This window comes from Oncorhynchus kisutch, linkage group LG1 (assembly GCF_002021735.2).
Source record: "Oncorhynchus kisutch isolate 150728-3 linkage group LG1, Okis_V2, whole genome shotgun sequence".
NCBI lineage: Eukaryota > Metazoa > Chordata > Actinopteri > Salmoniformes > Salmonidae > Oncorhynchus > Oncorhynchus kisutch.
In genome coordinates, this window is record NC_034174.2 from 3,074,368 (window position 1) to 3,086,421 (window position 12,054).

Sequence of the window (12,054 nt, forward strand, 5' to 3'; positions counted from 1 at the left end):
TCTTGAAAATAGAGCCTCCTCTCTCCTGTCCCTTGCTGCCGTCCTCCACTCCCAGACTTTCCTCTGTACTTGAAATTAATGCATGCCCTTAGTATCTCTATTCCACTGCTCCTGTCATCTCTACACCGTCACTGTCTATATCAGGCTTTTAACCTGCTCCTGTCATCTCTACACCATCACTGTCCATATCAGGCTTTTAACCTGTCATCTCTACACCATCACTGTCTATATCAGGCTTTTAACCTGTCATCTCTACACCATCACTGTCTATATCAGGCTTTTAACTTGCTCCTGTCATCTCTACACCATCACTGTCTATATCAGGCTTTAAACCTGGTCCTGTCATCTCTACACCATCACTGTCTATATCAGGCTTTTAACCTGCTCCTGTCATCTCTACACCATCACTGTCTATATCAGGCTTTTAACCTGTCATCTCTACACCATCACTGTCTATATCAGGCTTTAACCTGCTCCTGTCATTTCTACACCATCACTGTCCATATCAGGCTTTTAACCTGCTCCTGTCATCTCTACACCATCACTGTCTATATCAGGCTTTTAACCTGTCATCTCTACACCATCACTGTCTATATCAGGCTTTAACCTGTCATATCTACACCATCACTGTCTATATCAGGCTTTTAACCTGCTCCTGTCATCTCTACACTATCACTGTCTATATCAGGCTTTAACCTGTCATCTCTACACCATCACTGTCTATATCAGGCTTTAACCTGTCATCTCTACACCATCACTGTCTATATCAGGCTTTTAACCTGCTCCTGTCATCTCTACACCATCACTGTCTATATCAGGCTTTTAACCTGTCATCTCTACACCATCACTGTCTATATCAGGCTTTTAACCTGTCATCTCTACACCATCACTGTCTATATCAGGCTTTTAACCTGCTCCTGTCATCTCTACACCATCACTGTCCATATCAGGCTTTTAACCTGCTCCTGTCATCTCTACACCATCACTGTCTATATCAGGCTTTTAACCTGCTCCTGTCATCTCTACACCATCACTGTCTATATCAGGCTTTTAACCTGCTCCTGTCATCTCTACACCATCACTGTCTATATCAGGCTTTTAACCTGTCATCTCTACACCATCACTGTCTATATCAGGCTTTAACCTGCTCCTGTCATTTCTACACCATCACTGTCCATATCAGGCTTTTAACCTGCTCCTGTCATCTCTACACCATCACTGTCTATATCAGGCTTTTAACCTGTCATCTCTACACCATCACTGTCTATATCAGGCTTTTAACCTGCTCCTGCCATCTCTACACCATCACTGTCTATATCAGGCTTTTAACCTGTCATCTCTACACCATCACTGTCTATATCAGGCTTTAACCTGTCATCTCTACACCATCACTGTCTATATCAGGCTTTTAACCTGCTCCTGTCATCTCTACACCATCACTGTCTATATCAGGCTTTAACCTGTCATCTCTACACCATCACTGTCTATATCAGGCTTTAACCTGTCATCTCTACACCATCACTGTCTATATCAGGCTTTTAACCTGCTCCTGTCATCTCTACACCATCACTGTCTATATCAGGCTTTTAACCTGCTCCTGTCATCTCTACACCATCACTGTCCATATCAGGCTTTTAACCTGCTCCTGTCATCTCTACACCATCACTGTCTATATCAGGCTTTTAACCTGCTCCTGTCATCTCTACACCATCACTGTCTATATCAGGCTTTTAACCTGTCATCTCAACACCATCACTGTCCATATCAGGCTTTTAACCTGCTCCTGTCATCTCTACACCATCACTGTCCATATCAGGCTTTTAACCTGCTCCTGTCATCTCTACACCATCACTGTCCATATCAGGCTTTTAACCTGTCATCTCTACACCATCACTGTCTATATCAGGCGTTTAGCCTTTTAGCTCATTAAATCTACTACATCCTCACTACTAAGTGCTTGTTTGGCCAATACATCAACTGCTTCGTTCCCCTCCACATGGGCTGGGCCCCAAGTAATCCTAACCTGTAACTGTCTCATCCTGCCATGGGTTTACATCATAAATCAGAGCTAAAGGACTGACTCATTAACACTACAGATGGACAGCTCCGTAACATGGCTGTACTCTCTTATCTGGCCTCTTCTGTGGCCGTCTCTCTTATCTGCCCTATTCTGTGGCCGTCTCTCTTATCTCTTAGCCTTCTATGTTGCCGTCTCGTTTCTCCTCTCTAGTCTTGTCATAGTTGTAAAAAGTTTAATTCCACAGACCTTTTGACCTCACCAGCAAATTCTTTGTACGCCATGTTTTACTTCTTCACTGTCTGTATTTCATCTGCTATAATTTGTGCAAATAAATGTAACAAAAGTTTAATTTGTAGAGCAGCTTGAAGTGATACAGTCTACTGTGGGCTCAACCCACCTGTTCTCTCTCCATCTACCCTCTTGTCTGCCGCCGTCTCTAGTCTTGTCTGTTACTGTCTTCTGTTATGACATGTTCTGTTCTTCTGGTCTCTCTCCATCATATCCTATTATTCTGTTGCTTATCTGGTGTCTCTCTCCATCATGACCTCTCTAGGTAACACTACAGACAGACCCATCTAGATAATACTACAGACCTACCTATCTAGATAACACTAGAGGCATAACTCTAGGTAACACTACAGACAGATCTAGATAATACTACAGACCTACCTATCTAGATAACTCTAGAGGCATAACTCTATATAACACTACATACAGACCCCTCCAAATAAACACTACAGACCTCTCTATATAACACCACAGACAGACCCCTCTAGAGTGCAATACAGACTCCTACAGACCTCTCTATATAACAATACAGACAGACCTCTCTATATAACACTAGACCCCTACAGACCCCTCTATATAACACTAGACCCCTACAGACCCCTCTATATAACACTAGACCCCTACAGACCCCTCTATATAACACTAGACCCCTACAGACCCCTCTATATAACACTAGACCCCTACAGAGCCCTCTATATAACACTAAACCCCTACAGACCCCTCTATATAACACTAGACCCCTACAGACCCCTCTATATAACACTAGACCCCTACAGACCCCTCTATATAACACTAGACCCCTACAGACCCCTCTATATAACACTAGACCCCTACAGACCCCTCTATATAACACTAGACCCCTACAGACCCCTCTATATAACACTAGACCCCTACAGACCCCTCTATATAACACTAGACCCCTACAGACCCCTCTATATAACACTAGACCCCTACAGACCCCTCTATATAACACTAGACCCCTACAGAGCCCTCTATAGAACACTAAACCCCTACAGACCCCTCTATATAACACTAGACCCCTACAGACCCCTCTATATAACACTAGACCCCTACAGACCCCTCTATATAACACTAGACCCCTACAGACCCCTCTATATAACACTAGACCCCTACAGACCCCTCTATATAACACTAGACCCCTACAGACCCCTCTATATAACACTAGACCCCTACAGACCCCTCTATATAACACTAGACCCCTACAGACCCCTCTATATAACACTAGACCCCTACAGAGCCCTCTATATAACACTAGACCCCTACAGACCCCTCTATAGAACACTAAACCCCTACAGAGCCCTCTATAGAACACTAGACCCCTACAGACCCCTCTATATAACACTAGACCCCTACAGACCCCTCTATATAACACTAGACCCCTACAGACCCCTCTATATAACACTAGACCCCTACAGACCCCTCTATATAACACTAGACCCCTACAGAACCCTCTATATAACACTAGACCCCTACAGACCCCTCTATATAACACTAGACCCCTACAGACCCCTCTATAGAACACTAGACCCCTACAGAGCCCTCTATAGAACACTAAACCCCTACAGACCTCTCTGGCTCTACAGTTCCACTGAGTGAGGCTAACTGTAGCTTACTGTCAGAGAACAGCATTCATCCTAAAGTCTGCTAGATTTAGATTTGGAAATTAGTTGTCAGGGGTCAGAGGCCACCTTGTGTTCCAAACCGACAACACACAGAAGGCTGCTATTGTGGGGTGGAGGGCCCGATCCGTGTGGGGCCCGATCCGTGTGGGGTGGAGGGCCCGATCCGTGTGGGGTGGAGGGCCCGATCTGTGTAGGGCAAGATCCGTGTGGGGTGGAGGGCCCGATCTGTGTAGGGCAAGATCCGTGTGGGGTGGAGGGCCCGATCCGTGTGGGGTGGAGGGCCCGATCCGTGTGGGGTGGAGGGCCCGATCCGTGTGGGGTGGAGGGCCCGATCCGTGTGGGGTGGAGGGCCCGATCTGTGTAGGGCAAGATCCGTGTGGGGTGGAGGGCCCGATCCGTGTGGGGTGGAGGGCCCGATCCGTGTGGGGTGGAGGGCCCGATCCGTGTGGGGTGGAGGGCCCGATCCGTGTGGGGTGGAGGGCCCGATCCGTGTGGGGTGGAGGGCCCGATCCGTGTGGGGTGGAGGGCCCGATCCGTGTGGGGTGGAGGGCCCGATCCGTGTGGGGTGGAGGGCCCGATCTGTGTAGGGCAAGATCCGTGTGGGGTGGAGGGCCCGATCCGTGTGGGGTGGAGGGCCCGATCCGTGTGGGGTGGAGGGCCCGATCCGTGTGGGGTGGAGGGCCCGATCCGTGTGGGGTGGAGGGCCCGATCCGTGTGGGGTGGAGGGCCCGATCCGTGTGGGGTGGAGGGCCCGATCCGTGTGGGGTGGAGGGCAAGATCCGTGTGGGGTGGAGGGCCCGATCCGTGTGGGGTGGAGGGCCCGATCCGTGTGGGGTGGAGGGCCCGATCCGTGTGGGGTGGAGGGCCCGATCCGTGTGGGGTGGAGGGCCCGATCCGTGTGGGGTGGAGGGCCCGATCCGTGTGGGGTGGAGGGCCCGATCCGTGTGGGGTGGAGGGCCCGATCCGTGTGGGGTGGAGGGCCCGATCCGTGTGGGGTGGAGGGCCCGATCCGTGTGGGGTGGAGGGCCCGATCCGTGTGGGGTGGAGGGCCCGATCCGTGTGTTCATATTTCATGTTTGTTTGTTTATTGTTTATTTGTACAGGGACAGTGCACATTAATCTACGTTTCAGTAAAAGTGCCGGTTTTAGCCAGCCGGCTAATTTTCAACCGCAGTCCCTGGGCAGGTTGTTAAAAACAATATAGACAATAGCAACATAGAACAAGCAAGACATAGCAACATAGGACAAGCAAGACATAGCATACAGACAGAGCAACATAGGACAAGCAAGACGTAGCATACAGACAGAGCAGCATAGAACAAAAAGCAGCAAGTCAAAATTCATAAAAGCAACAATGTGTTTCCACACCTCACAAGCTACAGACAACAGACAACATGGAGAGCGGCAACACACAGCTAGGGACCATGTTCACAAATCTGATTGACCTTTAGCCATGTCTTCAAGCATTTTGTGAAAGTGTGATATGTGGTGCAGTTATGTGTGTCTGATGGCAGTGTATTCCAGACATGGGAAGCTCTCACAGAGAATGCAGATTTACTAAAGGTGCTTTTCCTTAGGGGAACTATACAGTCACCTCTCATGGCAAACCTTGTGGATCTGCTGCCATATGTCTGGGTTTTCTGTTTAACAAAAATATTGAGTGGAGGGGGAGCCAGGCCATTAAGGATCTTGAATACAAGACATGCGTCGGTGTATTGCACAAGATTTTCCCAACTCAAGAGCTCATGCTTTCTAAGGATGTGACAATGATGATGGCTATTGGGCTTCCTATCAAGCACTTTGAGAGCCTGTTTGTAGACAGACTGAATAGGTTTTAATGTTGTACAGCAAGCTTGGGCCCAACTAGTCAAGCAGTATGTTAAGTGGGGGAGTATCATAGATATGAAGTAGTTTTGCTACCTCTGTAGTCAAACAATTTCGTATAAATCGGAAATTAGCTAGGTTGAATTTGGTTATTTGAATTACCTTTTTCACATGCTTTTTAAAAGAGAGGTTGGAATCAAGTATGATGCCAAGGTACTTAAAATCAGATACCACCTGGAGCTTCTCCCCTGACACATAGACATCTGGCTCAGTAGCATCTGTTGCCCTCTTTGTGAAGAACATGCAAACAGTTTTTTTCACATTGAGATGCAAACACAAGTCACTGAGCCACTTTGTAACCTGGACCATTACAGTAGTGAGTTCTTGTGCAGCTTGTTGTTTGCTCTTTGCATGCACATATATCACTGTATCATCTGCATACATTTGAACTTCAGACCCAGTACAGACAGAAGGCAGATCATTAATGTACAGGCTGAACAGGAGGGGCCCCAGTATTGACCCTTGGGGCATGCCCACATCATAGCTACGAGTGGGCGACAGCTCATTGCTCACTCTGACACACTGAGTTCTGCCTTCAAGGTATGATTTCATCCATCTCAAGGCATCAGGGGAAAGTTGAACTTGGACGATTTTGTGATGAGAATCTCATGGTTAACAGTATCAAAAGCCTTCCTTAGGCCTTTCTGTCAGTACCCTGACAGAGTCAATAAAGTAGGAATTGAAGGCTATTGCTATTTCGACTGCATCCTGTGTTAGATTGTTATTCACCATGATTTCTAGTCTTTTTGCAGTGTTACTATGGTCTTTCCCTGTTAACTTTTTTAGATTCTCCCATATCAATTTAGAATTTCCCTTTGCTTCACCAATGATGTTAATAAAAAAGTTTGCCTTGGCCTGTCTGATTTCTTTCATCACCTTATTTCTCAACATGGTAAACCTACGTCTGTCATGCTCTAATTTAGATTTTAGGGCTATTTTTAGAGCATAATCTCGTTCTTTCATCAATTTCCAGATGTCTATTCATGGTTATTCACTTACCTGGTAGTCAGAGGGCAGGTAAAACAAATCTAAACAGAGAACTGTATTTTATAACATGGAGATCCTGTAAATGTGAAGCAATCACCAATACCACTGTTACTCCCTCCAGCAGCCTGTTGGACATCACCAATACCACTGTTACTCCCTCCAGGAGCCTGTTGGACATCACCAATACCACTGTTACTCCCTCCAGCAGCCTGTTGGACATCACCAATACCACTGTTACTCCCTCCAGCAGCCTGTTGGACATCACCAATACCACTGTTACTCCCTCCAGCAGCCTGTTGGACATCACCAATACCACTGTTACTCCCTCCAGCAGCCTGTTGGACATCACCAATACCACTGTTACTCCCTCCAGCAGCCTGTTGGACATCACCAATACCACTGTTACTCCCTCCAGCAGCCTGTTGGACATCACCAATACCACTGTTATTCCCTCCAGCAGCCTGTTGGACATCACCAATACCACTGTTACTCCCTCCAGCAGCCTGTTGGACATCACCAATACCACTGTTACTCCCTCCAGCAGCCTGTTGGACATCACCAATACCACTGTTACTCCCTCCAGCAGCCTGTTGGACATCACCAATACCACTGTTACTCCCTCCAGCAGCCTGTTGGACATCACCAATACCACTGTTACTCCCTCCAGCAGCCTGTTGGACATCACCAATACCACTGTTACTCCCTCCAGCAGCCTGTTGGACATCACCAATACCACTGTTACTCCCTCCAGCAGCCTGTTGGACATCACCAATACCACTGTTACTCCCTCCAGCAGCCTGTTGGACATCACCAATACCACTGTTACTCCCTCCAGCAGCCTGTTGGACATCACCAATACCACTGTTACTCCCTCCAGCAGCCTGTTGGACATCACCAATACCACTGTTACTCCCTCCAGCAGCCTGTTGGACATCACCAATACCACTGTTACTCCCTCCAGCAGCCTGTTGGACATCACCAATACCACTGTTACTCCCTCCAGCAGCCTGTTGGACATCACCAATACCACTGTTACTCCCTCCAGCAGCCTGTTGGACATCACCAATACCACTGTTACTCCCTCCAGCAGCCTGTTGGACATCACCAATACCACTGTTACTCCCTCCAGCAGCCTGTTGGACATCACCAATACCACTGTTACTCCCTCCAGCAGCCTGTTGGACATCACCAATACCACTGTTACTCCCTCCAGCAGCCTGTTGGACATCACCAATACCACTGTTACTCCCTCCAGGAGCCTGTTGGACATCACCAATACCACTGTTACTCCCTCCAGCAGCCTGTTGGACATCACCAATACCACTGTTACTCCCTCCAGCAGCCTGTTGGACATCACCAATACCACTGTTACTCCCTCCAGCAGCCTGTTGGACATCACCAATACCACTGTTACTCCCTCCAGCAGCCTGTTGGACATCACCAATACCACTGTTACTCCCTCCAGCAGCCTGTTGGACATCACCAATACCACTGTTACTCCCTCCAGGAGCCTGTTGGACATCACCAATACCACTGTTACTCCCTCCAGCAGCCTGTTGGACATCACCAATACCACTGTTACTCCCTCCAGCAGCCTGTTGGACATCACCAATACCACTGTTACTCCCTCCAGCAGCCTGTTGGACATCACCAATACCACTGTTACTCCCTCCAGCAGCCTGTTGGACATCACCAATACCACTGTTACTCCCTCCAGCAGCCTGTTGGACATCACCAATACCACTGTTACTCCCTCCAGGAGCCTGTTGGACATCACCAATACCACTGTTACTCCCTCCAGGAGCCTGTTGGACATCACCAATACCACTGTTACTCCCTCCAGCAGCCTGTTGGACATCACCAATACCACTGTTACTCCCTCCAGCAGCCTGTTGGACATCACCAATACCACTGTTACTCCCTCCAGCAGCCTGTTGGACATCACCAATACCACTGTTACTCCCTCCAGGAGCCTGTTGGACATCACCAATACCACTGTTACTCCCTCCAGGAGCCTGTTGGACATCACCAATACCACTGTTACTCCCTCCAGCAGCCTGTTGGACATCACCAATACCACTGTTACTCCCTCCAGCAGCCTGTTGGACATCACCAATACCACTGTTACTCCCTCCAGCAGCCTGTTGGACATCACCAATACCACTGTTACTCCCTCCAGCAGCCTGTTGGACATCACCAATACCACTGTTACTCCCTCCAGGAGCCTGTTGGACATCACCAATACCACTGTTACTCCCTCCAGCAGCCTGTTGGACATCACCAATACCACTGTTACTCCCTCCAGGAGCCTGTTGGACATCACCAATACCACTGTTACTCCCTCCAGCAGCCTGTTGGACATCACCAATACCACTGTTACTCCCTCCAGGAGCCTGTTGGACATCACCAATACCACTGTTACTCCCTCCAGCAGCCTGTTGGACATCACCAATACCACTGTTACTCCCTCCAGCAGCCTGTTGGACATCACCAATACCACTGTTACTCCCTCCAGCAGCCTGTTGGACATCACCAATACCACTGTTACTCCCTCCAGGAGCCTGTTGGACATCACCAATACCACTGTTACTCCCTCCAGCAGCCTGTTGGACATCACCAATACCACTGTTACTCCCTCCAGCAGCCTGTTGGACATCACCAATACCACTGTTACTCCCTCCAGGAGCCTGTTGGACATCACCAATACCACTGTTACTCCCTCCAGCAGCCTGTTGGACATCACCAATACCACTGTTACTCCCTCCAGCAGCCTGTTGGACATCACCAATACCACTGTTACTCCCTCCAGCAGCCTGTTGGACATCACCAATACCACTGTTACTCCCTCCAGGAGCCTGTTGGACATCACCAATACCACTGTTACTCCCTCCAGCAGCCTGTTGGACATCACCAATACCACTGTTACTCCCTCCAGCAGCCTGTTGGACATCACCAATACCACTGTTACTCCCTCCAGCAGCCTGTTGGACATCACCAATACCACTGTTACTCCCTCCAGCAGCCTGTTGGACATCACCAATACCACTGTTACTCCCTCCAGCAGCCTGTTGGACATCACCAATACCACTGTTACTCCCTCCAGCAGCCTGTTGGACATCACCAATACCACTGTTATTCCCTCCAGCAGCCTGTTGGACATCACCAATACCACTGTTACTCCCTCCAGGAGCCTGTTGGACATCACCAATACCACTGTTACTCCCTCCAGCAGCCTGTTGGACATCACCAATACCACTGTTATTCCCTCCAGCAGCCTGTTGGACATCACCAATACCACTGTTACTCCCTCCAGCAGCCTGTTGGACATCACCAATACCACTGTTACTCCCTCCAGCAGCCTGTTGGACATCACCAATACCACTGTTACTCCCTCCAGCAGCCTGTTGGACATCACCAATACCACTGTTACTCCCTCCAGCAGCCTGTTGGACATCACCAATACCACTGTACTCCCTCCAGCAGCCTGTTGGACATCACCAATACCACTGTTACTCCCTCCAGCAGCCTGTTGGACATCACCAATACCACTGTTACTCCCTCCAGCAGCCTGTTGGACATCACCAATACCACTGTTATTCCCTCCAGCAGCCTGTTGGACATCACCAATACCACTGTTACTCCCTCCAGCAGCCTGTTGGACATCACCAATACCACTGTTACTCCCTCCAGCAGCCTGTTGGACATCACCAATACCACTGTTACTCCCTCCAGCAGCCTGTTGGACATCACCAATACCACTGTTACTCCCTCCAGGAGCCTGTTGGACATCACCAATACCACTGTTACTCCCTCCAGCAGCCTGTTGGACATCACCAATACCACTGTTACTCCCTCCAGCAGCCTGTTGGACATCACCAATACCACTGTTACTCCCTCCAGCAGCCTGTTGGACATCACCAATACCACTGTTACTCCCTCCAGCAGCCTGTTGGACATCACCAATACCACTGTTACTCCCTCCAGCAGCCTGTTGGACATCACCAATACCACTGTTACTCCCTCCAGCAGCCTGTTGGACATCACCAATACCACTGTTACTCCCTCCAGCAGCCTGTTGGACATCACCAATACCACTGTTACTCCCTCCAGCAGCCTGTTGGACATCACCAATACCACTGTTACTCCCTCCAGCAGCCTGTTGGACATCACCAATACCACTGTTACTCCCTCCAGCAGCCTGTTGGACATCACCAATACCACTGTTACTCCCTCCAGCAGCCTGTTGGACATCACCAATACCACTGTTACTCCCTCCAGCAGCCTGTTGGACATCACCAATACCACTGTTACTCCCTCCAGCAGCCTGTTGGACATCACCAATACCACTGTTACTCCCTCCAGCAGCCTGTTGGACATCACCAATACCACTGTTACTCCCTCCAGCAGCCTGTTGGACATCACCAATACCACTGTTACTCCCTCCAGCAGCCTGTTGGACATCACCAATACCACTGTTACTCCCTCCAGCAGCCTGTTGGACATCACCAATACCACTGTTACTCCCTCCAGCAGCCTGTTGGACATCACCAATACCACTGTTACTCCCTCCAGCAGCCTGTTGGACATCACCAATACCACTGTTACTCCCTCCAGCAGCCTGTTGGACATCACCAATACCACTGTTACTCCCTCCAGCAGCCTGTTGGACATCACCAATACCACTGTTACTCCCTCCAGCAGCCTGTTGGACATCACCAATACCACTGTTACTCCCTCCAGCAGCCTGTTGGACATCACCAATACCACTGTTACTCCCTCCAGCAGCCTGTTGGACATCACCAATACCACTGTTACTCCCTCCAGCAGCCTGTTGGACATCACCAATACCACTGTTACTCCCTCCAGCAGCCTGTTGGACATCACCAATACTTTTATTTTGTGTCTAGAATGTCTATATTTCCACACACAGAAACATTGTGTCTGATTTACAGCTGAATTCTTCTCCATAGTATAGCAATAGCAGCAATGTTAAAACATCACATTTGAAAAAGCATGGAAAGGAAATATTTTGTCTTGTCCTTCAGATGATCTTGCGATGAAGCACACAATTACTGAGGGATGCCTCTGTGTTCACATACTAGTCGGAACTAGGAAACTGTGAAATGTCCAACTTACTAACTGGTTATAGTTATACACGTGCTGCGTTCAACTCGTTAGGAAGTCAGACATTTCAGCGTTCCCTAGTTCTGACAGGCACGTGCAGGTATCACT